Source organism: Lissotriton helveticus, chromosome 1_1 (genome assembly GCF_964261635.1).
Source record: "Lissotriton helveticus chromosome 1_1, aLisHel1.1, whole genome shotgun sequence".
NCBI lineage: Eukaryota > Metazoa > Chordata > Amphibia > Caudata > Salamandridae > Lissotriton > Lissotriton helveticus.
Genome location: NC_136057.1, coordinates 1452776878 through 1452801233, shown reverse-complemented (window position 1 = coordinate 1452801233; position 24356 = coordinate 1452776878). Strand labels below are relative to the sequence as shown.

The following is a 24356-nucleotide window of genomic DNA, read 5'->3' as shown; positions in this document are numbered from 1 at the left end:
TAGAGTGAGGGCGATAGAGTGAGGGCAATAGATAGATAGATAGATAGATACATAGATAGATAGATAGATAGAGTGAGGGCGATAGAGTGAGGGAGATAGGTAGATAGAGTGAGGGGCGATAGATAGAGGGCAATAGATAGATAGATAGGTAGATAGATAGAGTGAGGGCGATAGATAGATAGATAGATAGATAGATAGATAGATAGATAGATAGATAGATAGATAGATAGATAGATAGAGTGAGGGCGATAGATAGATAGATAGAGTGAGGGCGTTCGATAGATATAGTGAGGGCCATAGATAGTAGATAGATAGATAGATAGAAAGAGTGAGGGCGATAGATAGATAGATAGAGTGAGGGCGTTCGATAGATATAGTGAGGGCGATAGATAGTAGATAGATAGAGTAAGGGCGATAGATAGATAGAGTGAGGCCGATAGATAGATAGATAGATAGAGTGAGGGTGATAGATAGATAGAAAGGTAGATAGAGTGAGGGCGATAGATAGAGTGAGGGCGATATATAGATCGAGTGAGGCCGATATATAGATTGAGTGAGGCCGATAGATAGATAGAGTGAGGCCGATAGATAGATAGAGTGAGGCCGATAGATAGATAGAGTGAGGGCGAAATATAGATAGATAGATAGATAGAGTGAGGGCGATAGAGTGAGGGCGATAGGTAGATAGAGTGAGGGGTGATAGATAGATAGAGGGCAATAGATAGATAGGTAGATAGAGTGAGGGCGATATATAGATAGATAGAGGGCGATAGATAGATAGAGTGAGGGCGATAGATAGTTAGATAGATAGATGGATAGATAGATAGAGGCCGACAGATAGAGGCCGATAGATAGATAGATAGATAATAATAACAATAATCCACATTTGTAAAGCGCACAATCACCCGTTAGGGTCTCTAGGCGCTGGGGGCCGTCGGGAAGATTAAGCAAGCTATTGCCCAGAGTCACATGGTGCTGGGCTAATCTGCCGCCGGAGCCGGGGTCGAACCGTAATCCCCAGATTCCAGCGTCAGTCGCCCTGGCCGCGGCGCCACACCTCTTCCACTAGAGAGATAGATAGATAGATAGATAGATAGATAGATAGATAGATAGATAGATAGATAGATAGATAGATAGATAGATAGATAGATAGATAGATAGATAGATAGAGTGAGGGGTGATAGAGTGAGGGCGATAGATAGAGTGAGGGCGATAGATAGATAGAGTGAGGGCGATAGATAGAGTGAGGGTGATAGATAGATAGATAGAGTGAGGGTGATAGATAGATAGAGTGAGGGTGATAGATAGATAGATAGATAGATAGATAGATAGATAGATAGATAGATAGATAGATAGATAGATAGATAGATAGATAGATAGATAGATAGATAGATAGATAGATAGCTAGAGTGAGGGCGATAGATAGATAGAAAGGTAGATAGAGTGAGGGCGATAGATAGAGTGAGGCCGATATATAGATAGAGTGAGGCCGATAGATAGATAGAGTGAGGCCGATAGATAGATAGATAGAGTGAGGCCGACAGATAGATAGAGTGAGGGCGATATATAGATAGATAGATAGATAGATAGATAGATAGATAGATAGATAGATAGATAGATAGATAGATAGATAGATAGATAGATAGATAGAGTGAGGGCGATAGAGTGAGGGCGATAGGTAGATAGAGTGAGGGGTGATAGATAGATAGAGGGCGATAGATAGATAGATAGGTAGATAGATAGATAGATAGATAGATAGATAGAGGCCGACAGATAGAGGCCGATAGATAGATAGATAGATAGATAGATAGATAGATAGATAGATAGATAGATAGATAGATAGATAGATAGATAGATAGATAGATAGATAGATAGATAGAGTGAGGGGCGATAGAGTGAGGGCGATAGATAGATAGAGTGAGGGCGATAGATAGATAGAGTGAGGGCGATAGATAGATAGATAGATAGATAGATAGATAGATAGATAGATAGATAGATAGATAGATAGATAGATAGATAGAGGCCGACAGATAGAGGCCGATAGATAGATAGATAGATAGATAGATAGATAGATAGATAGATAGATAGATAGATAGATAGATAGATAGATAGATAGAGTGAGGGGCGATAGAGTGACGGCGATAGATAGAGTGAGGGCGATAGATAGAGTGAGGGCGATAGATAGAGTGAGGGCGATAGATAGAGTGAGGGTGATAGATAGATAGAGTGAGGGTGATAGATAGATAGAGTGAGGGTGATAGATAGAGTGAGGGTGATAGATAGAGTGAGGGTGATAGATAGATAGATAGATAGATAGATAGATAGATAGATAGATAGATGGATAGATAGATAGTGTGAGGGCGATAGAGTGAGGGCGATAGATAGATAGATAGATAGATAGATAGATAGATAGATAGATAGATAGATAGATAGATAGATAGATAGATAGATAGATAGATAGATAGATAGATAGATAGAGTGAGGGCGATAGATAGATAGAAAGGTAGATAGATAGAGTGAGGGCGATAGATAGAGTGAGGGCGATATATAGATAGAGTGAGGGCGATATATAGATAGAGTGAGGGCGATAGATAGATAGAGTGAGGGCGATAGATAGATAGATGGATAGATAGATAGAGGCCGATAGATAGAGATAGATAGATAGATAGATAGATAGATAGATAGATAGATAGATAGATAGATAGATAGATAGATAGATAGAGTGAGGGCGATAGATAGATAGATAGATAGATAGATAGATAGATAGATAGATAGATAGATAGATAGATAGATAGACAGAGTGAGGGGCGATAGATAGAGTGAGGGGCGATAGATAGAGTGAGGGCGATAGATAGAGTGAGGGTGATAGATAGATAGATAGAGTGAGGGCGATAGATAGATAGCTATAGTGAGGGCGATAGATAGATAGCTATAGTGAGGGCGATAGATAGATAGAGTTAGGGCGATAGATAGAGATAGATAGAGTGAGGGCGATAGATAGATAGAGTGAGGGTGATAGATAGCTATAGTGAGGGTGATAGATAGATATAGTGAGGGTGATAGATAGAGTGAGGGCAATAGATAGAGTGAGGGCAATTGATAGATAGAGTGAGGGCGATAGATAGAGAGAGTGAGGGCGATAGATAGATAGAGTAAGGCCAAAAGATAGATAGAGTGAGGGCAATAGATAGATAGAGTGAGGGCAATAGATAGATAGAGTGAGGGCTATAGATAGAGAGAGGGCGATAGATAGAGTGAAGGCAATAGACAGCTAGAGTGAGGGCGATAGATAGAGTGATGGTTATAGATAGATAGAATAGATAGATAGATAGATAGATAGATAGATAGATAGATAGATAGATAGATAGATAGATAGATAGATAGAGTGAGGGCGATAGATAGATAGATAGATAGATAGATAGATAGATAGATAGATAGATAGATAGATAGATAGATAGATAGATAGATAGATAGAGTGAGGGCGATAGAGTGAGGGCGATAGGTAGATAGAGTGAGGGGCGATAGATAGAGGGCGATAGATAGATAGGTAGATATATAGAGTGAGGGCAATAGATAGATAGAGTGAGGGCGATAGATAGATAGATAGATAGAGTGAGGGCGATAGATAGATAGAGTGAGGGTAATAGATAGATAGAGTGAGGGCAATAGATAGATAGATAGATAGATAGATAGATAGATAGATAGATAGATAGATAGATAGATAGAGTGAGGGCGATAGATAGAGAGATAGAGTGAGGTAGATAGATAGATAGAGGGCGCTAGATAGATAGATAGATAGATAGATAGATAGAGGGCGATAGATAGATAGATAGATAGATATAGTGAGGGAGATAGATAGATAGATAGATAGATAGATAGATAGATAGATAGATAGATAGATAGATAGATAGATAGATAGAGGCCGACAGATAGAGGCCGATAGATAGATAGATAGATAGATAGATAGATAGATAGATAGATAGATAGATAGATAGATAGATAGATAGATAGATAGATAGATAGAGTGAGGGGCGATAGAGTGAGGGCGATAGATAGAGTGAGGGCGATAGATAGAGTGAGGGCGATAGATAGAGTGAGGGCGATAGATAGAGTGAGGGTGATAGATAGATAGAGTGAGGGTGATAGATAGATAGAGTGAGGGTGATAGATAGATAGAGTGAGGGTGATAGATAGAGTGAGGGTGATAGATAGATAGATAGATAGATAGATAGATAGATAGATAGATAGATAGATAGATAGATAGATAGATAGATAGATAGATAGATAGATAGATAGATAGATAGTGTGAGGGCGATAGATAGATAGAAAGGTAGATAGATAGAGTGAGGGCGATAGATAGAGTGAGGGCGATATATAGATAGAGTGAGGGCGATATATAGATAGAGTGAGGGCGATATATAGATAGAGTGAGGGCGATAGATAGATAGAGTGAGGGCGATAGATAGATAGATGGATAGATAGATAGAGGCCGATAGATAGAGATAGATAGATAGATAGATAGATAGATAGATAGATAGATAGATAGATAGATAGATAGATAGAGTGAGGGCGATAGATAGATAGATAGATAGATAGATAGATAGATAGATAGATAGATAGATAGATAGATAGATAGATAGATAGATAGACAGAGTGAGGGGCGATAGATAGAGTGAGGGCGATAGATAGAGTGAGGGTGATAGATAGATAGATAGAGTGAGGGCGATAGATAGATAGCTATAGTGAGGGCGATAGATAGATAGCTATAGTGAGGGCGATAGATAGATAGAGTTAGGGCGATAGATAGAGTGAGGGCAATAGATAGATAGATAGATAGATAGATAGATAGATAGATAGATAGAGTGAGGGCGATAGAGTGAGGGCAATAGATAGATAGATAGATAGATAGATAGATAGATAGATAGATAGATAGATAGATAGATAGATAGATAGATAGATAGATAGATAGATAGATAGATAGAGTGAGGGCGTTCGATAGATATAGTGAGGGCGATAGATAGTAGATAGATAGAGTGAGGGCGATAGATAGATAGATAGATAGATAGAGTGAGGCCAATAGATAGATAGATAGATAGATAGATAGATAGATAGATAGATAGATAGATAGATAGATAGATAGATAGATAGATAGATAGAGTGAGGGCGATAGATAGAGTGAGGGCGATAGATAGAGTGAGGGCGATAGATAGATAGATAGATAGATAGATAGATAGATAGATAGATAGATAGATAGATAGATAGATAGATAGATAGATAGAGTGAGGGCGATATAGATAGAGTGAGGGCGATAGATAGATAGATAGATAGATAGATAGATAGATAGATAGATAGATAGATAGATAGATAGATAGAGTGAGGGGTGATAGAGTGAGGGCGATAGATAGAGTGAGGGTGATAGATAGATAGAGTGAGGGTGATAGATAGATAGAGTGAGGGTGATAGATAGAGTGAGGGTGATAGATAGATAGATAGATAGATAGATAGATAGATAGATAGATAGATAGATAGATAGATAGATAGATAGATAGATAGATAAATAGATAGATAGATAGATAGATAGATAGATAGATAGATAGATAGATAGATAGCTAGAGTGAGGGCGATAGATAGATAGAAAGGTAGATAGAGTGAGGGCGATAGATAGAGTGAGGGCGATAGATAGAGTGAGGGTGATAGATAGATAGATAGAGTGAGGGTGATAGATAGATAGAGTGAGGGTGATAGATAGAGTGAGGGTGATAGATAGAGTGAGGGTGATAGATAGATAGATAGATAGATAGATAGATAGATAGATAGATAGATAGATAGATAGATAGATAGATAGATAGATAGATAGATAGATAGATAGATAGATAGATAGATAGATAGATAGAGTGAGGGGTGATAGAGTGAGGGCGATAGATAGAGTGAGGGTGATAGATAGATAGAGTGAGGGTGATAGATAGAGTGAGGGTGATAGATAGATAGATAGATATATAGATAGCTAGAGTGAGGGCGATAGATAGATAGAAAGGTAGATAGAGTGAGGGCGATAGATAGATAGAGTGAGGGCGATAGATAGAGTGAGGGTGATAGATAGATAGATAGAGTGAGGGTGATAGATAGATAGAGTGAGGGTGATAGATAGAGTGAGGGTGATAGATAGATAAATAGATAGATAGATAGATAGATAGATAGATAGATAGATAGATAGATAGATAGATAGATAGATAGATAGATAGATAGATAGATAGATAGATAGATAGATAGAGTGAGGGCGATAGAGTGAGGGCGATAGGTAGAAAGAGTGAGGGCGATAGATAGATAGATAGACAGATAGATAGAGTGGGGGCGATAGACATTGCATACATAACAGGGAGCTTCAGAACGGACAACCAGTAGCATGAAGGGTGTGCAAAAAATAGACATTCTGTAACAGGGAGCTTCTGAAACAAAAGAACACCGGACAACAAAGGGGCTTGCTACTACTGTAAGTTTACACAGAACTGGACCATCCCACAGCAGTGAACTGGTGAATGTGATAAATATCAGACAACAGGAAGCTTTTGCAACAAATGGTAGTATGTGCAAGAAATGAACATTAGGCAACAGGAAGCGTGTGCAACAAATGTATTTTATACATCAGGGTGCTTGTGTGGCTCGCATGCATCTTGCAAAAGATGAATTTTCTGCATCAGGAAGCTTCTGCAACAATTGGAGATCATGCAAGCGTGGGCTTCTGCAATTAAAGGGCAATCCACTACATGGAGTGCGTACAACCAAGGGATATCCAACAAGAAGTAACCTGTGCAGCAAATGGATATTGGACAATAGGGAGCGTATGGAACAAGTGCACACCCGACAGCAGGCACCATATGCAAAATAACAGCCATCCGACAACATGGGAGTTTCTACAAGTGGGCTTTCTGGAAGGAGGAGCTCATGAATCAGGGCAGGTTCGAGGCACGGTTACATAGGAGCCTGCCTCGATCACCACAGACAGAGGGCACTAAATGGTCCCTACAAACACTGCAGAGTCGGGTGGTCACGAGGGGTAAAGTGCAAAGATACTGTACGGAATAAAGATAAGGTTTTGGAAGCATATTCCATTTTACATGTTATTCATGGGCTCGATTACGAATGGAAACGTTTGGATTTTTATTATTTAGCATTTAACGATCTATATCACAGCTTTCCAAACTTTTCATGTTGGTGACACACTTTTTGGAGATGCATCATTTTTGGACACAGTAAGGTAATGTAGTAAGCGAGCGTAGCGGGTGATCCCAAACGACTTAAGAGGGGATCGGGGGGGTTCTCTCCTCGGAAGAAAATTTTGAAATAAAAGTGGGTAAATGGTGCATTTTCAAGCAAATTTGAGACCATGAGGTTGAACACAGGCCCCTGCAGCGGATGCCTTAGTCCACTGAGCCACCAGACCCAGCATACATACATTTTCTCTCTCTCTGTCTCCCTCCCTCTCTCTATCTCTCCCTCCCTCTCTCCTTCTCTCTCCCTCGCTCTCTCTCTCTTTCTCTCCCTCTCTCTGTCTCCCTTTGTCTCACTCACTCTGTCTGTCTCCCTCTTTCTTTAACTGTCTCTCTCTGTCTCACTCCTTCTCCCTCCCTCTCTCTCCCTCTGTCTCCCTACCTCTGTCTCCCTCCAGCTGTCTCCCTCCCGCTGTCTCCCTTCCGCTGTCCCCCTCTCTCTGTCTGTCTATCTCTGTCTCCCTCTATCTGTCTTGCTCCCTCTGTTGCCCTCTTGCCTTTGTCTGTCTCCCTCTGTCTCCCTCCCTCTGTCTGTCTCCCTCTGTCTCCCGCCCTCTGTCTCCCTCTCTCAGTTTCCTTCCCTCTGTCTCCCTGTCTCTCTCTCTGTCTCCCTCTCGCTCTCCCTCCGTCTCCCTCCCTCTGTTTCCCTCCCCTGTCTCCCTCCCTCTGTCTGTCTCCCTCTCCTCCCCTGTCTCCCCTGACTCCCTCCCTCTGTCTCCCTCTGTCTCCTTCCTTCTGTATCCCTCTGCCTCAGTCTCTCTGTCTCCCTCTCTCTCCGTCTCCCTCCCCCTCCCTCCCTCTGTCCACCTCTGTCTCCTTCTCTCTCTCTCTCTCTCCCTCCGTCTCCCTCTCCCTCTCTGTCTCTCTGCCTCTCGGTCTCTGCCTGTCTCAGTCTCTGCCTCTATCTGTCTGTCCCTGTATCTGCCTCTATCTGTCTGGCTGTCCCTGCCTCCCTCTGTCTCCATCCCTCTGTCTGTCGGTCTCCCTCTGTCTGTTGCCCTCTGTCTCCCTCTCTATGTCTCCTTCCCTCTGTCTCCTTCCCTCTGTCTCCTTCCCTCTGTCTCCTTCCCTCTGTCTCCTTCCCTCTGTCTCCGTCCCTCTGTCTCCGTCCCTCTGTCTCCGTCCCTCTGTCTCCGTCCCTCTGTCTCCGTCCCTCTGTTTCAGTTCCTCTGTCTCCTTCCCTCTGTCTCCTTCCCTCTGTCTCCTTCCCTCTGTCTCCTTCCCTCTGTCTCCTTCCCTCTGTCTCCCTCCCTCTGTCTCCCTCCCTCTGTCTCCTTCCCTCTGTCTCTCTCTCTCTCTCTCTCCCTCTCCCTGGGTCTCGCTCCCTCTGTCTCCCTCCGTCTCCCTCTATATGTCTCCCTTACTCTATCTCCCTCTCCCTCTGTCTCCCTCTCCCTCTGTCTACCCCGGACTCCCTCTGTCTCCCTCCCTCTGTCTGTCTCCCTCTGTCTCCCGCCCTCTGTCTCCCTCTCTCAGTTTCCTTCCCTCTGTCTCCCTGTCTCTCTCTCTGTCTCCCTCTCGCTCTCCCTCCGTCTCCCTCCCTCTGTTTCCCTCCCCTGTCTCCCTCCCTCTGTCTGTCTCCCTCTCCTCCCCTGTCTCCCCTGACTCCCTCCCTCTGTCTCCCTCGGTCTCCTTCCTTCTGTATCCCTCTGCCTCAGTCTCTCTGTCTCCCTCTCTCTCCGTCTCCCTCCCCCTCCCTCCCTCTGTCCACCTCTGTCTCCTTCTCTCTCTCTCTCTCTCCCTCCGTCTCCCTCTCCCTCTCTGTCTCTCTGCCTCTCGGTCTCTGCCTGTCTCAGTCTCTGCCTCTATCTGTCTGTCCCTGTATCTGCCTCTATCTGTCTGGCTGTCCCTGCCTCCCTCTGTCTCCATCCCTCTGTCTGTCGGTCTCCCTCTGTCTGTTGCCCTCTGTCTCCCTCTCTATGTCTCCTTCCCTCTGTCTCCTTCCCTCTGTCTCCTTCCCTCTGTCTCCTTCCCTCTGTCTCCGTCCCTCTGTCTCCGTCCCTCTGTCTCCGTCCCTCTGTCTCCGTCCCTCTGTCTCCGTCCCTCTGTTTCAGTTCCTCTGTCTCCTTCCCTCTGTCTCCTTCCCTCTGTCTCCTTCCCTCTGTCTCCTTCCCTCTGTCTCCTTCCCTCTGTCTCCTTCCCTCTGTCTCCGTCCCTCTGTCTCCCTCCCTCTGTCTCCCTCCCTCTGTCTCCTTCCCTCTGTCTCTCTCTCTCTCTCCCTCTGTCTGTCTCCCTCTCTCCGTCTCCCTCTCCCTGGGTCTCGCTCCCTCTGTCTCCCTCCGTCTCCCTCTATATGTCTCCCTTACTCTATCTCCCTCTCCCTCTGTCTCCCTCTCCCTCTGTCTACCCCGGACTCCCTCTGTCTCCCTCTCTCTCTGTCTCCCACGGTTTCCCTCTCTCACGGTCTCCCTCTCTCTGTCTGTCTCCCTCCCTCTGTCTCCCTCTATCTCTCTCCCTCCCTTCCTCTGTCGGTCTCCCTCCCTCTGTCGCCCTCCTCCCTCTGTCCGTGGCCCTTTGTCTCCGTCCCTCTGTCTCCCTCCCTCTGTCTCTCCCTCCCTCTCTGTCTCCCTCCCTCTGTATCCCTCCCCCTGTCTCCTTCCCCCTGTCTCCCTCTCTCTCTGTCTCCCTCCCTTTGTCTTCCTCCCACTCTCTCCCTCTGTCTGTCTCCCTCTTTCTGTCTCCCTCTCTCTTTAACTGTCTCTCTCTGTCTCACTCCCTCTCCCTCCCTCTCTCTCCCTCTGTCTCCCTCCCTGTCTCCCTCCCTCTGTCTCCCTCCCTCTGTCTCCCTCCCTCTGTCTCCCTCCCTCTGTCTCCCTCCCTCTGTCTCCCTCTGTCTGTCTATATCTGTCTCCCTCTCCTTCCCTGTCTCCCCTGACTCCCTCCCTCTGTCTCCCTCTGCCTCCTTCCTTCTGTATCCCTCTGCCTCAGTCTCTCTGTCTCCCTCTCTCTCCGTCTCCCTCCCCCTCCCTCCCTCTGTCCACCTCTGTCTCCTTCTCTCTCTCTCCCTCCGTCTCCCTCTCCCCCTCTGTCTCTCTGCCTCTCGGTCTCTGCCTGTCTCAGTCTCTGCCTCTATCTGTCTGTCCCTGTATCTGCCTCTATCTGTCTGGCTGTCCCTGCCTCCCTCTGTCTCCATCCCTCTGTCTGTCTGTCTCCCTCTCTCTGTCTCCCTCTCTCTGTCTCCTTCTCTCTGTCTCCTTCCCTCTGTCTCCTTCCCTCTGTCTCCGTCCCTCTGTCTCCGTCCCTCTGTCTCCGTCCCTCTGTCTCCGTCCCTCTGTCTCCGTCCCTCTGTCTCCGTCCCTCTGTCTCCGTCCCTCTGTCTCCTTCCGTCTCCGTCCCTCTGTCTCCGTCCCTCTGTCTCCGTCCCTCTGTCTCCATCCCTCTGTCTCCTTCCCTCTGTCTCCTTCCCTCTGTCTCCTTCCCTCTGTCTCCTTCCCTCTGTCTCCTTCCCTTTGTCTCCTTCCCTCTGTCTCCTTCCCTCTGTCTCCTTCCCTCTGTCTCCGTTCCTCTGTCTCACTCCCTCTGTCTCCCTCCCTCTGTCTCTCTCTCCCTCTGTCTGTCTCCCTCTCTCCGTCTCCCTCTCCCTGGGTCTCGCTCCCTCTGTCTCCCTCCGTCTCCCTCTATATGTCTCCCTTACTCTGTCTCCCTCTCCCTCTGTCTCCCTCTCCCTCTGTCTACCCCGGACTCCCTCTGTCTCCCTCTCTCTCTGTCTCCCACGGTTTCCCTCTCTCACGGCCTCCCTCTCTCTGTCTGTCTCCCTCCCTCTGTCTCCCTCTATCTCTCTCCCTCCCTTCCTCTGTCGGTCTCCCTCCCTCTGTCGCCCTCCTCCCTCTGTCCGTCGCCCTTTGTCTCCGTCCCTCTGTCTCCCTCCCTCTGTCTCTCCCTCCCTCTCTGTCTCCCTCCCTCTGTATCCCTCCCCCTGTCTCCTTCCCCCTGTCTCCTTCCCCCTGTCTCCCTCTCTCTCTGTCTCCCTCCCTTTGTCTTCCTCCCACTCTCTCCCTCTGTCTGTCTCCCTCTCTCTTTAACTGTCTCTCTCTGTCTCACTCCCTCTCCCTCCCTCTCTCTCCCTCTGTCTCCCTCCCTGTCTCCCTCCCTCTGTCTCCCTCCCTCTGTCTCCCTCCCTCTGTCTCCCTCTGTCTGTCTATCTCTGTCTCCCTCTATCTGTCTTGCTCCCTCTGTTGCCCTCTTGCCTTTGTCTGTCTCCCTCCCTCTGTCTGTCTGTCTCCCTCTGTCTCCCTCCCTCTGTCTCCCTCCCTCGGTTTCCGTCCCTCTGTCTCCCTGTCTCTCTCTCTCTCTGTCTCCCTGCCTCTCTCTCTCTCTGTCTCCTTCTCACTCTCCCTCTGTCTCCCTCCCTCTGTCTCTCTCCCTCTCCTTCCCTGTCTCCCCTGACTCCCTCCCTCTGCCTCCCTCTGCCTCCCTCCTTCTGTATCCCTCTGCCTCAGTCTCTCTGTCTCCCTCTCTCTCCGTCTCCCTCTGTCTCCCTCTCTCTCTCTGTCTCCCTCCCCCTCCCTCCCCCTCCCTCCCTCTGTCTCCTTCTCTCTCTCTCTCTCTCCCTCTCTCTCCCTCCGTCTCCCTCTCTGTCTCTCTGCCTCTCGGTCTCTGCCTGTCTCAGTCTCTGCCTCTATCTGTCTGTCCCTGTCTCTGCCTCTGTCTCCATCCCTGTCTGTCTCCATCCCTGTCTGTCTCCCTCTGTCTGTCGCCCTCTGTCTCCGTCCCTCTGTCTCCGTCCCTCTGTCTCCGTCCCTCTGTCTCCGTTCCTCTGTCTCCGTTCCTCTGTCTCCCTCCCTCTGTCTCCCTCCCTCTGTCTCCCTCCCTCTGACTCTCTCTTTCTCTCTCTCTCCCTCTGTCTCCCTCCCTCTGTCTCCCTCCCTCTGTCTCTCTCTTTCTCTCTCTCTCCCTCTGTCTCCCTCCCTCTGTCTCCCTCCCTCTGTCTCTATCTGCCTCCCTCACTCTGTCTCCCTCTCCCTCTGTCTACCCCGGACTCCCTCCCTCTGTCTCCCTCTCTCTCTGTCTCCCACGGTTTCCCTCTCTCACGGTCTCCCTCTCTCGGTCTGTCTCCCTCCCTCTGTCTCCCTCTATCTCTCTCCCTCCCTTCCCCTGTCGTTCTCCCTCCCTCTGTCATCCTCCTCCCTCTGTCCGTCGCCCTCTGTCTCCATCCCTCTGTCTCTCCCTCCCTCTCCGTCTTCCTCCCTCTGTATCCCTCCCCCTGTCTCCTTCCCCCTGTCTCCCTCTCTCTCTGTCTCCCTCCCTCTCTCTCCCTCTGTCTGTCTCCATCTGTCTGTCACCCTCTGTCACCTCACCCCAGCTTCCCGGACACACACACACACAGCCGCACCTGAGTACTTCGCAGGTATTTAAAAGACCATTTACTGGGAGACGTTATGCAATAGAAGATGAGGCATAGTGAGAACAAAGATTTCAAAGGAATGCCTCTTAATTAGCAGCAGTTATGTTCTAAGTGCCCATTAATACCGGTGTCATCCCGCGACACACCCACCATTTGCAGGCGACACAGTACTATTTCGGGACACACAGTTTGGAAAGCTCTGATCTATATGAATAAAACATGCATTTCTTTAAAAATGTAAATGCATTGATTTCTCTACGCAATAGACACAATTGGCTCAGGAACGAAACGCTGCATGGGGGTGCAGAGAACCAACATTATTTGGGGCAGGTGACAAGCACCCCACACATCCTGGCAGTTGCAGAGAAATGCAATATACATACAGGCTAACAGAGCAGGTACTGGGTGTAGCTGCAGACAATGCTACACGAATTCAATAGGTGGAATATTTGTATTTGCTGTTATTAATTTAAAATGCATGTGCATTCTAACCCTACAACAACCTCCTGTTAAACTAAACAGGAGCATGAGAAAGCTTAGGTCTGCCTTTATATCCCTCTCAGTCAGAGAACTTAAAGAAAAAAGAACAGACCGGGTGCCCTAGAAATCTGAACTATTCGCCAGCAAACAATGAGCCTTGCATGTCTAGTTCCACTGTGTTTACTAGGTGCGCACAAGAAGTGACAATTTCTAAACTATATGATGGGTAGTACTTTGCTCGAAAACGCACCCTCTAGCCTACAAGCAGACCCCGTCAAGTCAGTGGAAGAATTTTCGGGCCTGATCCAGAACAGAAAAAACAAAGAAAAAAAACAAGCAGGAAGTGGGATAAGGGCGGGTGGCAAATGGTGAGCACATTCACAGCCGCTTTGATGTTCCCAATGGCCACGCAGCTCACTGAGAACATGAAAGCGGCCGCGAAAGTGATCAGCAGGCGGACAAATAGTGCGCGCGCCCGGCGCACATGCACTGTACCCGATCCGCACTTTGGGAGCACTTTTGAAAGCCCTTACTTAATCTCTCGCCATAGCATCGCTAACGCGATGGCTTAGGCGTGTATGTACGTGTTACCTAATAATGTGCACATTTTTACACAATTCTTAATAGGGTTTAAATGAAATTCTCTATCAAAGAGTGCTCAATAATGTCAGATAGGTAATTCAGTGTAAACACAAGGAGATGATGGGCAGAGCGCTGAAGCTTTTCAGACACTCATCCCCAGTCACAGATCAGGGTTGAATCCATCATCATTCTTTAGCTCACTTCACCACCTCAGTTCAGACCTAGCCATATGCAAATCAGTCTTGACCCTGTGCCTCATGGGAACAGTCCATCCCAAACTGCCAAGCCATGTCTTCACTGAACCTGAAACAAGCATCCTGTGACGGTTTCTGGGTAACACCCTTCATCAGCCAGGCTAGCTTGAAACCAGTGGCAAAGCGAGCAAGGGACCCACGTCTGGGCATACCCTGCCAACTTAGGGTGAACAAAGCAAACACAAGGAGATGATGGACAGAGCACTGAAACTTTTCAGACACTCAACCCTGTCACAGATCTGGGTTAAATCCATCATCATTCTTTAGCTCACTTCACCACCTCCGTTCAGACCCAGCCATATGCAAATCAGTCTTGACCCTGTGCCTCATGGGAACAGTCCAGCCCGAACTGCGAAGCTAGATCTTCCCTGAACCTGAAACAAGCATCCTTGGACCGGTTTCTGGGTAACACAATGAAAAAACAATGGATTTAGGCCCAGATCTCTGTACTAGGGTGAATGTATGACATTGTTCTGCCTCCTGTCCATCAATTGTTCTTTTTGCATTTGTCATCCCAAGTGGGACGGGTATGCCCAGATATGGGTCCTGTACTCTCCATGCCACTGGAGTCAAGCTATCCTGGCTGATGAGGGCTGAAGGCCGAAGCGTCCCTAGGATGCTTGTTTCCAGTCCAGTGAGGACCTGGCCTGGCAGTTCGGGCTGGACTGTTTCCATTGGGTGCAGGGTCAAGACTGATTTGCATATGGCTGGGCCCAAACTGGAATGGCATGATGGACAAAAAAACGATGGATTTAGGCCCAGATCTCTGTACTGGGAATGTATGACATTGTTCTGCATTCTGCCCATCAATTGTTCTTTTTGCAGGTAATTCCGTGTGACAGGAACTTCCAGAAAGTCCACTCAAGTACCAATTAAACCAATTTCCTCGAATATTAATTTCCCAGGATGAATTGATATTTACTGAGTTAAAAAAAAGATTCCCACGATGAAGAAGGGAGGTAACCTTTCCTTCTCTATCTTGGGATCATCATTGATGAATGCCGTCTGTGATTTTTTCTTAATATCAGTACACACTATATGCTTTTAGATTAAGAGATATTAGAATGAAAATGCAAGCTCATGCATCACCACAAAGTACAGTGAAGCAGAATAGTGAGATTCCATTTAGGTACACAAGTTGTACGAAGAGGCAAGGCTCCTCCAAAGGGCCTGCTTTGGGGCCGATGCAGTAATGCTTGCATGAGGAGTGGAGCCTTCTCCAAGTGACCAGTCTGCAAATCTCATTTGAACATTTCACAGGAGGACACCAGTGGTTGCTTCCCTTCTTGTGGAAAGTACAGTGGGAAGAGCTCTCTAGGATTTTCAATAACATCTGGTAATGTTGGATAGTGTCCTTTTAACTATATATTCCCTGAGGATGCCAAACGTGTGCTCCGGTTTTGATAGGAAGAAAGGAATGGTGAGGCTTTAGGAACACATTATTGTAATGATTATACTGTGTTTGGCTAAAGAGCACACTGAGCGTGTAGCTCACTTGCCCTTCTATGATATTGTAAGAAATCTGCCTTTTATGCGTTGTCACCAGAGAATTTTCCCTATTGTTGGACCCCAGGTTTTTATTTAAAACTCGATGCGCTTTATGGCTGTTAGCAGGGTTAAAGTTCCTGCACTAATCCTTATAACATGGCCGAATTGGCATGCTCTTAATTGGTATATTTAACTTGCCTATAAATCCCTAGAGTGTTGGACAAAATGTACCTATACACGGGCCTAGAACTTGATATAGGGAAAAATAGGATACATTTTGTACCAACACACACAGAGTTTAGGCCTGCAACTTCTATGCAGAAGTTTCAAGTTAAACGCAGCTTTAGGCCTCAGAAGAAATACAGGCCCAGGCCTCTGCATGAGAAGTAGGTCAGAAAAATGCATGTTACAAAGGACATTGAGTTTAGCTGAACTTTTCAGGTCACAGTTTGTTGAAAGATCAGGAAATGGCCTGCAGTCACAAAGATAAGCTACTGCATGAAGCGCAGATCATATCTTCTTTCTGACTCGGGAAACCAGAAGTGTTTTAAATGTTGGAACTACAAAAATCACAAACCACAAGCCCATGTGCTAGAGCGACTGAGCTGGAAGGTGTCAATCATGTCTTTTGCAACTGTGTTACTAATGCATGTACACATAGGTTAGGCACGCACACAGGATGGACTGGCCAAGGTGCAAGCCTTGCCACTGCTCATAATGACATGGATGTTGCTTCAGTTGAAAACCACATGTCGCACTTATACGATGCTAGGCATGATGGATGAAACCATAGGTCAGAGGTCAGATAAGCGTGGCCAAAAAAGCGTTAGGCAAAAATATAATCACTTGCTTCATAGGAAAACAGATGTGTGTAAAAAGTTGTTAATAATGTTTTAAGTCTGACAACAGGAAAACCACTATGGAGGTTTCCACCAATATGAGATGCAAGGGCCATGTGGCCCATATCTATATGTGCTTTGTTTCCAGGAAATTGTTGTTTCTGCTAATTTTAATCTACTCATTTATGACGTACATCTATGCTTATAACTTTTATCTCTTGTGGTTTGTAGGAATAAATAAGCTGATGCTAAGCTGGGGCAGAAACATCGAGTTGTATCTCCCTTGAGATGAACTGATCTCTCCTGTAGTGACTGATCCTCACTACAGTATTGTATTAAACCCATTTTCTATTGTTAACTTGTCATTTTTGGTGTTTCTTAAATAGAAATAATTCCCTCTAACATTTTGGCGAGCCAGCCAGGAGTTCCACGTCTTCTCACCTGGTGCCATGTCCTGAAATTCCTCCTGTCCTCTTGAAATGATTTGCACAACTAAAAGAAGGTAAGAAGACGCCTGCTGTAAGGTCTTTCACGTTTCTCTGGGATGGTAGGAGTTGGCATTTTTAAAAGGTGAGAACAGTGCGAATTTCGTTCCTTTTACTTTACAAGTGATATGTTGACAATAGAATATGTTATATGTTATTAATATTTCTATGTTGAGAGATGCATACATGCTTTAAAAAGGACTAGAGTTCCGGTGGGCAGTCCGGAAGGTACGAGAGGACCTGACTCAAGTAGTCAGAAGTGGTCAGGGTAGAGTACTTGAGACTGGGTAACCAGTATATGTTCTAAAAGGCAGAACCGTCAAGTCATCCCAGGTCTTAAACCTGGAAGTCATAGTTTGTAGTTACAGGCAGAGAAAGTCCTCCTTGTTAGTCAAGGAGAAGTGACCAGCAGTTGTGGCTTTTGCCCTAGTACATTATTTTTGCAATTGGAAGTAGTTTTAGAATAGTAACTAATTTTAGAATCAGTGAGTAGTTTTACAATATATTAACCTGTGTATGTAAATATGAATTGTAGTGTGGCCACAAATTAATGTCATGTTGTAGTTTTATGTTTATGTTATGTAGTTAGGATTTCACATTTTGTGAGAAATATTGTAGAATTCTAGAAAAGGATTTTATTTAAACAAATCTCTCAAGGGGACTCAGGTAGTCAATCACAACAGGTCCGCGAATTAATTGTCCATCTTTATAACAGTAAGGTTGTAGGTTTTTCAAATGGCACTGACCCCAGTAGACATCTAATACCAGTACCACCCAATAATCCCTTAATAGGAGAAATTCTTTAGCGCCTAGGAATTGACACTACATCACCTTTAGGTCTAAGGACAACATACATTGATGTAATAACATTAGATAGTTTAGAAGAGTAGATAATTGTTCCAAAGAATTAATTGGAAAAATGTTTAAAACATCCTACAGGGTCATAGATGAATATCTTGAGGGTATATAGCAGTTATTATTTGAGAATATTCTCTTAACGCAGAACTCAGTACATTAAAACTGCATTATAAAAGTATGTCATTTTTAGAGATTACAATCACATTTTGATATAAATATGAAAGTAAAATGAAACATTTGATCCAAATGTGTAGAGAGTCTAAGCCATTAGTTAGACTAGTCTCTGCTTATAGTTTTATCAGCCAAAAGAAACAAGATTATTTAGAAGAATGTATGAGAATAATGTAAATTAAAAGGGAAGAAGAATAACTGGTGTTAAAAAAAAATACGCAAGGAGTAGAAGGGTGGATCTCCAGGATAATGAGAAATAAATAGAAGGATATGATCAAATGAAAGAATTTAGTAATATAAAAAGTTTAAATACTTACAGGTATTAACTCAACAGGCCTACCTACCTGTCAGAGGCAGGGTGGTTTTTGAGGGTGGGGAAAAGAGAGGTGGACGATTTATTAATGAAATAGATATTGATGCATTGTCCATTGTAACCTCTATATTCAAACATAAAGACAAGGTCCTGCAAAGTGCCATGGGGACCCCTGTAGAACACCTGGTTGAGGTATACTCTGTAAACAGAGACCAAATAGGACACAACTGTACAGAATGGCAGAAGGCAACTAAATATCACACTTTTTTTTTTAATATCAAAATTTTTGTTTGCTATGTGGTCAATACGAAGGAACTTGTTAAAACTGGAGCAGACCACAACCAATTTATAACACCTTTTTTTCCTTGGTTTCTTGATTGATCCTGGAACCCCTTCTTTTAGTTTGAGGTGGTTTGGGGTATAGTTGATTGAGATTTAGCAGTATGCACTTTGGGCTTGGTTGTCGACCCTGGGACTGTATTTTGAATTTTAAGACTATTTTACATCTAATTTATATATTTATGGTGTGTATTAAAGTTATGAAATTCCCATGACGATTTTACATTTTTAAGGAAATGTACTACTTTCCATTGCATGCCTAGACGTTAATGTACGACCTGATTCAGTAACTATAATTCAGCTTGTACATTCAAATGTGCTTTTATGGCTATAAATGGCTGCAATAAAGTTTTATGATGATGATGATGAAATATCACACATACCTATGGCCCCAGGAGCCTGAAAGCTCTCTCATTCAGAAGAGACTCAGAGGCAGACCCAAGGGCAGCATAAAGAAAAGCCATTCACAGAAACAAGTAGCAGATGTAGAAGCCCAGAAGAGGCCAAGAGGGAGACCACAAAAATGGCCAAACCCAGAGGATCCTAATGATAATAAAGAAGGGACATTGGGTGAAATAAAAGTCCTCCTCAGTTGACTCGCATCAAGATAGCTCAGTGTCATAAAGACAACACAACTGTCTATCTTGCATATCCAATTTCAGATACAGGCGATGATATCTATGACTGGGCAACATATACTCTAGATGAGTGAAGCCAAACACAAGAAGACCCCATTCCAGGCAGTGTTGTATAGTTTGTAGATTGGTTTCCACAATAGATTAGGAGACAGGATTGAGACACACAGGTGCAGCAGTGGTCAAAGCAACGTTGCATGATTCTACGTCGGTAAGCGGAGGCGAGGATTATGCATATCCTTTCTTCATTTATTTGACAGCAAGTTAAAAGATAACAGAAAAAACAGTCCATAAACTACATAACCCATGAGGCACAGGGTAGCCATGGGAACCAGTCCACCAATCACAGTCCAGCCAAGTGCATATAGAGACTCCCTCGACGTAGTCCTTCCTCTTTCTTCATTGCTGCCCCGTCTGTTAAGTCCCTTCTTATCTATTGCGACTTCGGGATTGTGGCGTGGGTAGTTTCGTTGTCGACAGTTGTTCCTTATTGAAATTGCTTGTTTATTTCTTGCTGCGGGGTCCCTCCCGCGTTGTTGTCAGACGCGGTAGGCTTTGGCTTGAGAGTCTTTGTGTAGTGCGCGTGCGCTGCCGTTGGAAGACCCGCTGCCGGTGTTTTCGTCATTCCCCACAGTGCCCTTTGCGCGTGTGTGGTAGAAACGCGCTGAGGCATTAGCACATCGTTTTCCCTTCTGTTTTGCCTCCCCCTTTCACTGACACTGAGTTTGCGGTAGGTTTTGACAGGCTTTGCCCATATTTGCAGAGTTTGGTTGTTTTTTCTGTAAAAAAAAAAACACCTACACTGTTTTGAGGCTTGGCTGTTTACTATGCAGGGCACTCGTGTTGGGGGAACCCTTTGTATCGTAATAGGGTGTTTGTCAGTTTATGGGTGCCCGACCCTCTTTGATAATGCAATCACGCAATGAACATGACTATGTGGCAGCTCCCTCTAATGAGGATCCCCCCCAGGGACGCTCTCCTGCAGAGGTTGACAAGCTCCTTTCTTCGGCCATTGCCCAGGTGCTTGCTCCTCCTAGGGGAGTTGTCTTCTTCAGAGGCTGGCTCTGTTGTGCAGGGTACCCTCTTTGGTGATCCTTTTGTGAAGGAGCTAGGGAAATTTGTTGCCACGTTTTCTGCTCTGGATAAGGCGCAGGCTTCCATGAAGAACATTTTCCCGAAAAAGGTTTTTGGTGGGGCTGGACGAGGCAGGGCTTGCTCTTCCGGCCGTCAATACAACCAAGGCCCCAATAGGGCACAAGCAAAGCGCAACAATGGATGGAACGATGGTAGACAGGGATCCTTCTACCCTTCCCATGGAGGCAAAGGTCAAGGCAGAGGCCGCGGTGGATACCAAAATAATTCCAGAGGATTCAATGGTAAGCATAGATCTCCTCTCCTGTTCGTCTGGGGGGCAGGATATCTCTCTTTCTTGCAAATTGGGCAGAACTCACGTCAGATCCTTGGGTGTTAGAGACGGTTCAAGTTTTTCACATAGAGTTCTACGGGTCCCCCTTCAACCCTCTCGCCCCCGCCCTTTGGTTTTTTCAGCCGCAGAAGAGTCTCTGATAGATTAAGAAGTTCAGGACCTTCTTTCCAAAGGCGCTATCGTTCTTTCTAATCTTTACCCACTGGGTTTTCTCAGCAACCTCTTTCTGGTCAAAAAGAAAGAAAAAGGCTTCAGACCGGTTATCAACCTCAGGTCTTTCAACGAGTGGTTGGTTTATCGGCACTTCAAGATGGAGGGAATCCATCTGCTCAGAGATCTCCTTCTCCAGAACGATTGGTTAGTTCGGTTGGACCTCGAAGATGCCTATCTATTGGTTCCCATCTTCCCTCCGCATTGCAGGTTCCTTCAATTCCTGTGGAGGGGTCAGACTTACAAGTTCAGAACTCTTCCCTTTGGTCTTTCCTCAGCACCCTGGTGCTTTATCAAACTACTTCGGCCTGTGGTGGAGCACCTCTGCACAAAGGTCATCCGGTTGATTATCTACCTGGATGACATCCTTCGGATGGATCAATCCAGGGATCATCTTCTCCTCCACTTGCAGATCACCATTTCCCTTCTACAGAATCTGGGATTCACCATCAATGCCCAGAAGTCGGATCTGGTTCCCCAACAGAGCATGGTTTTTCTAGGTTTTCGCATCGACACGAAGGGATGCCACCTTGAATCTTCCATCTCAGATGATTTCCAAAATCAAAAAGGAGATTTGCAAGGTCCTTCGTCGAGACAGGATCTCCCTTCGTCAGCTGGCCAGGATTGTGGGCTTGTTATCGTCTTCAATTCAAGCCATATTTCCCGGACCTCTGCATTACAGGGCCCTCCAGAGGCTGAAGGCTTCTCATCTCCGGAGGGGTCTCACTTATTCGGAATTGATCTCCCTTTCCTCGGAAACCAGGTCGGAACTCCTTTGGTGGATAGCCATATGGAAGCTTGGAATGGGAGTGCGATGTTCCGCTCCCGCCCGGATCAAGTGATCAAGTCGGATGCCAGTCGCCTGGGCTGGGGAGCCAGATGCGGTTTTCTCTCGGTGAGGGGCAGATGGACGGGGGAGGAACTTCTTCTCCATATCAATAGTCTAGAACTTCTAGCGGGTTCTTTTGCCATTCGTTCCTTCACGACAAACAGGGTCTCCTGTTGTGTCCTACTCAGAATGGACAATACCACGGCGGTGAGGTACATCAACCGCCTAGGGGGAACTCACTTCAAGATTCTGGCGGATCTCGCCAAGGATTTTTGGCTTTACTGCCTTCAACGTCAGATTTCGGTGACGGCAGAGTATCTCCCAGGAGATCAGAATTGTGTGGCGGATTGGAACTCCAGACATTTCAGGGATGCCAGCGATTGGAAGCTGGATCTGGCTGTGTTCCTTCAGATTGCGACCGGTTGGGGCCTTCCTCTGGTGGATCTTTTTGCTTCCAGATAGAATGCCCAACTCCCACGATTTTTCAGCTGGAAGCCAGACCCGGGAGCGGAAGCGGTCGACGCCTTCCTTCAGGATTGGTCGGGGATTCTAGCTTATGCCTTTCCCCCATTCCTGTTCATTCAAAGAGTTGCAGACCAGGTCGGCAGGCAGAAAGCCTCTCTGATCCGGATTACCCCAATTTGGAGAGCAGAGATTTGGTTTCCGTCCCTTCTGGAATTGTCTTGGGACAGACCTCTTCGGTTGCCGTCTTTCAAGGGCATCCTGCCGGATCCCCTGGGTCACCCTCATCCCCTGGTTCACCCTCATCCCCTGGTTCTCCAAGGCCATCTACATCTTATGGCGTGGAGGATTTCAGGAGACGATGGTCTGACGTCTCGCTTTCGAGAGAAGCTGAACCCCTCATCCAGCAGGCCTGGGCCCCGGGTACTACCAAGCGATACAGATCAGCTTGGAGAAGGTGGGTTCGTTGGTGTGTGGCGAAACACCTGGATCCCGTGGGCGCCTCCGTTGCGGAGGTCGTAAACTTCCTAGCGGAATTTTTCCATCAGAAACTGGTTTACTGCACCATTAATTCTTTCCGGTCAGCCATTTCTGCTGGTCACTCCCTGATGGGGCTCCTGTCGGTGAACATCCACGGGTCTGTAAGCTTTTGAAGGGAATTCGTCTTTCACGTCCTCCAGAACCTCGTTATTCAGGTCTCTGGGACGTTAACGTGGTCCTTCGTTTGTTCTTATCCTGGCAAGATAATGAGTTCCTATCCCGGAAGGAGATTTCGGCTAAACTCGCTATTCTCCTTTGTCTTATTTCTTGTAAGAGGGCTTCAGATGTCTGGGCGCTTGACATTTCCGCCCAAGTTTTTACCCCGGAAGGTGTTACCTTTACCATTTCCAGGAAAACAAAATCAAGTACAAGGTCAGTAACCTTTCCTGCTTTCCCAGATTCTCTTAAATTATGTGTGGTTAGATGTCTGAAATCTTATGAGGATATGACTTCGGAGGTTCGACCTCCTGGCGAGAGGCAACTTCTGATTGCAGGTGGGTTAAGTGGATTATGTCAGAATCCGGTATTGATGTCAGGCACTTTGGGGCTCATTCTACTAGGGGAGCTATGGCCTCCAAGGCTTTCCAGGTAGGTGGCAGATTGAAGGACATTATGAATGTGGCTGATTGGTCTTCGGAGCCTACTTTTAATTTTTTTTATTTTAAACCAGATCATGAAGCCGCTGCGCTGGTGGTTAGTAAGCTTTGAACTTGCATAATCCTCGCCCCTGCTTCCTGACATAGAATGAGAAATTTCCAAGTTATCACAAAGGAAAGTTTCAATTCTATTAAGGACGCGGAGGTGAGGATTATCCCTCCCTGGCTTCTTCTAGCCTCCCTCCCTGACATTTGACTGTATTAATGGATGTATTTTTTCTACGTATCAGGGAAGCAATATTCTTGTGGATATTTATTGTATTTTGTGCATGAATCTGTCTTGTTTTTTTCCCCTTTGCACGACTATTTCACAGCTTATGCTTTATTTCTGCAAGGCCTTTGTAATTGCTTTGTATAGTGACAAGTGATTCTGTACGGTTTTCATGTATGAGTCTTTTATGGATTGGAGATTATAATGTTCTCTATTATCCTAGGTTCTGATCAGAAGACGGACTAGACTGTGGTCGACTTAACTTCCTGCAGCAGCGAAAGAGGAAGGACTACGTCGAGGGAGTTTCTATATGCACTTGGCTGGACTGTGATTGGTGGACTGGTTCCCATGGCTACCGCTGTGCCACATAGGTTATGTAGTTTATGGACTGATTTTTCTGTTATCATTTAACTTACTGTCAAATAAATGAAGAAAGGATATGCATAATCCTGGCCTCCGCGTCTTTAATAGAATTGAAACTTTCCTTTGTGATAACTTGGAAATTTCTCATTCTTCAGATATATTGCAGATACCAGACCAGATAACGTTGTCACCTTATTACTTAACTCAGGTTGCTGAACTAGTAGTTTTATTGGCAGCACTTACAGAAGGAGAAGGGTAAGTAATATCCATATACTTTGATTTAGGCTATGTCACTGCAAAAGTGCAAAACGGTGCCTTATTAACACACATACTATAGTTTTGTTAGCTAGTAAAACATCGCCAACTTCAGGCCCATTGGATGCACAAAGACAGGAACAGATTTGATATATAGAAAGATACCCAAGCATTGCTATGTATACGCACTAAATCAGCTTAATTTCCCTTGGCACACTGCTAGAAACATCATGCCTCTCTAAATACACCATGATTCGTTTGTTTGCAACTTACATGAGATTACCACAATTTAGAAATACACCTGTACTGCGTGCCAGCAGGGTTCATTAAACCCAACCTTTAAAGTAA

General features: G+C 45.7%; 1 protein-coding gene across 1 annotated transcript in view; it reads left to right on the top strand.

Annotated features, from left to right (window-relative positions):
- Nucleotides 1-23837, top strand: part of CACNB3 (calcium voltage-gated channel auxiliary subunit beta 3) — a 462560-nt gene extending 438723 nt beyond the window's left edge. The window contains exons 14-15 of the transcript XR_013610293.1: nucleotides 16642-16757; nucleotides 23614-23837. The gene's annotated coding sequence lies outside the window, so the exon portion shown is untranslated. The remainder of the gene's footprint in view (nucleotides 1-16641; nucleotides 16758-23613) is intronic.
- The last annotated feature ends 519 nt before the right edge of the window (nucleotides 23838-24356 follow it).